This window comes from Hemibagrus wyckioides, linkage group LG07 (genome assembly GCF_019097595.1).
Source record: "Hemibagrus wyckioides isolate EC202008001 linkage group LG07, SWU_Hwy_1.0, whole genome shotgun sequence".
NCBI lineage: Eukaryota > Metazoa > Chordata > Actinopteri > Siluriformes > Bagridae > Hemibagrus > Hemibagrus wyckioides.
In genome coordinates, this window is record NC_080716.1 from 93,882 (window position 1) to 97,257 (window position 3,376).

At 44.2% G+C, this 3,376-nt stretch overlaps 1 non-coding gene across 1 annotated transcript; it reads right to left on the reverse strand.

The window, feature by feature from the left end:
* Positions 1-257: 257 nt before the first annotated feature.
* On the reverse strand, positions 258-329 carry trnac-gca (transfer RNA cysteine (anticodon GCA)). Its single transcript has one exon. It is a non-coding gene; the product is annotated as a tRNA-Cys (tRNA).
* Positions 330-3,376: the final 3,047 nt, after the last annotated feature.

Consider the following 3,376-nt stretch of genomic DNA (forward strand, 5'->3'; position numbering starts at 1 on the left):
ACATTGTCTTGGTTGTGGACCAGGTATTGTTGGTACCAAATGTGAGAAGATGTTTCACTTTGGTGTCGCACACGCACATTATGGGGCACCACTTACACTCCATAGTGACCAAGGCACCAATTTTGAATCAGAGGTCTTCCAGAGCATGTGTGAGTTGCTAGACATTGACAAAACCTAAAAACAAAACACAACACCTTTCTGACCTCAGTCAGATGGACAGGTCGAGCAATTTAAAGGTACTGCAAAGCAAATCCATCAGGGGGCACCTGGATTTGAACCAGGGACCTCTTGATCTGCAGTCAAATGCTCTACCACTGAGCTATACCCCCACAGGTAAGTACTAGCAACTGACAACAGGTTGCCCTTTCAAAGCATTTTAAACCTGTCATTTTAATATTGGACCAAGGGTGCATAGATTAAAAGTCAATCTGCAGTTTCCTACTGCGATGGGATTATCTACACATGATATCGTTTGTAGGCTTGGTCATTTCCAGACAACTTTTAATGTTGTAAACTGTTAACCAGTTAAGGATACCTGAATCAGCGGATTCAGGCAGCGGTATGCGGATTCGTCCAGGGGGCCGTCTGATCCGCAATAAAATTCTCTAACGCACTCTGCTTGGTCCCAATGAAAAGAGTGTCAACTGGTCTAGGTGGTCTACTGGTGTGGGAATTATTTGTTACAATGAAAACAGTCCCTGCTGGTAGACGTGGCATAATGATCAGGGTAACATATTACTGTGAAGACAGTCCTTGTTGGTGCAGGGTGTGTGGAATTTGTTCATAGCAGACTCTGGGCACCTTAACACAAATCAGTCGCCCCTTGAAAGCCAAAGCCTATTTGAGCATCTTTGCTATCCAAGAGCATCCCTTCAAGGCCACAATTTACCCATCTTTGTAAATTCACCACGTTGTTTAATCCATTCCACAGATAAGTGAGGCTGTCGGAGGACAAAGGTAGGTCTTACCCTGGATTACATTGTTGTCGTTGCTAATACTTTTATTTAGTGAGTCCCTGTGAGTAGAGCTGGTATAATGATCAAGGGAATTTTTTAAATGTGGAGACAGTCCTTGTAGATGGTGGAGGTGTTTGGAATATGTTCTTGGCCATCAATGGGCACCTTAACACAAATTCATTGAGTCTATAGGCGATATGCTTAATCTTTTTGGTTATGCCCACGGACGACTCAACAGTCTAGAGCGCAGAGCGCTTAATGCCACTCTACAGAAAATCCTAGCCACGACCTCCGTGCGATGTCATTGGGAGTGGGACCTTATGGTTCCTTATGCTGTAATGGCTTACAGAGTGACCAAACACAGCTCGACTGGGCTTACCCCAAACATGATGCTTTTCAGCCAGGAGATAATGGAGCCCATCGACCTCATCACAGGGAAGCCCCTAAGCAACACAGTGACTGAATCAGTCCCACAATATGTGATTCAGATGAGAGAAAGTTTGGAGTTTGCAAATCAGGTGGCGAGGAATGCACAAGGCCAATCTGTGGAGCGTGCTAAACAGTATGATAAGCGAGTGACCAGAACATGCTACAAGGTCGGTGATGCAGTGTGGTATCTTGTCAAAAGAACCAAGCAAGTGAAAAACAAGATCAGGAAGTTTCTCCCCAACTACGATGGCCCTTACTTTATCTTGGGACATCTTGACAACCTAGTGTACTGAATCCAAAGAAATCCTAGGACCAAAGTAAAGGTCGTTCATCATGACAAGCCCAAACCCTACCATTCTCTGCAACCCTTGGAGAACAGCTGGGTATTTAAAGACTCGGACGGTTGGCAACCTCAGGAAGTTCCTGCCCTAAGCCTGGAAGCTGATGGAACTGGACTTCACCTGAATCTGTCTTGTCTCTTAGCAGAGGAAACTGAAAATTCCAGTGGCACGAACAGCACGCCTCTCATGGATAATCCCGCTGAACCGATGACAGAGCAGGACACACAGAGAATGTTCAGTCGAGTGGGGGTAGCATGCTGCAACAGGATTCGACAGGGACTGTTAACAACCAAATGGGGGGTAGGCCAATGGTTGGACATTGTGTTGAATGTATTTCTGCCTTTCATTTACACCGTAGATCTATGATAATATCATGGCTAATGTGTGTGTTGATGTGCCGTGTATCCGTCATACTATGTTGCTGGAGTGGTGTTAAGGGTTTAATCACCATCCAGAGTGGGGGTAGTGTTGCGGGAGTGGGGTAAAGTAAGAGCTGTTGCTTTAAGACCACTGTCTACAGGGAGGTTGTAGTCCTGAGTGAAATGCATTATGGGTAGAGTAGTGCGGAACAATGTGCTCAGAAGTGTGTGTGCGCTCGCGGTTCATCTAGTTTGGAAAGCAGAGAAATAAAAGCTTATTTGCTATTTATGTTAGAGTTCATGTCAGTTATTCCATCCGGGAGTAAATTTTGAGGGAAGTAAAATGGCATGCATCGGCTAACTTTGTCCGTCTCATCCTTTTTTTCGAACACTGAACTACCGAACTGCTACCCTGCCACTGTGAGTTATTGGAGAGGAGGAAGTAACACAGGGTTCTTGAAAGTGTCCTACTACTGGGGAAAATATTACATTGTATTGTATATTATGTTATATTATATTATATATTTATTGTACATTTATTGTAAAATCAGTGTGACATTAAAGGATAAAGATCGTCCTACCGTGAGGGGCTGAGTGTTGTCAGAAGGAGCTCTTTCTCCCCGCAGGACGCGGTAACCATAGTAACCAGTGATTTCCGGATTGGACCTAAGATTTCCAGCCCAGCTACAGCTTAAAACCCGTCCATTTAAAAATGAAATAAAATAAAATACCAGCCCAAAATGCATAGTGTGATAACTAATACATTAACAAACAGAAAACCCAAAACAAATGGGTTTGTGCAAAGGGCACTATTTAGACACACACACACACACACACACACTGACAGACCTGCAGCACAGGCGATCTCACCCAGTGTCCAGCTCTTCAAGTCCTGCAGAAATCCGCGGAAGTTTTGATAATTTTATGATCATTCCTAAATATTATACAACATTACATTAGTATTATGGACTGTAAGATACTGAGCCGGGAAGTGTGATGAAGGAACGAACGAATCCGACCCGAAGACGGTAGTGACTGCAGAGCCGTAGCCTATGAGGCTGTCACGTGACGAACAAGTTTCCCAGCACAGACCCAGATAGGATCTTGCGCATGCGCGGTCAATACAAAATGAACGAATCACTCCCGAATCATATTACGGATTCATTCAAAATGAACACAAAGAGCACAAAGATAGAGTGCAGAATCTGAGAGCTTTAGACCTCTGATAGTGAGTTCAGTAGAGTCTCTGCTGGTTTTTTCTCTAATCGACGATCATCAGGAGTGCTCTGGT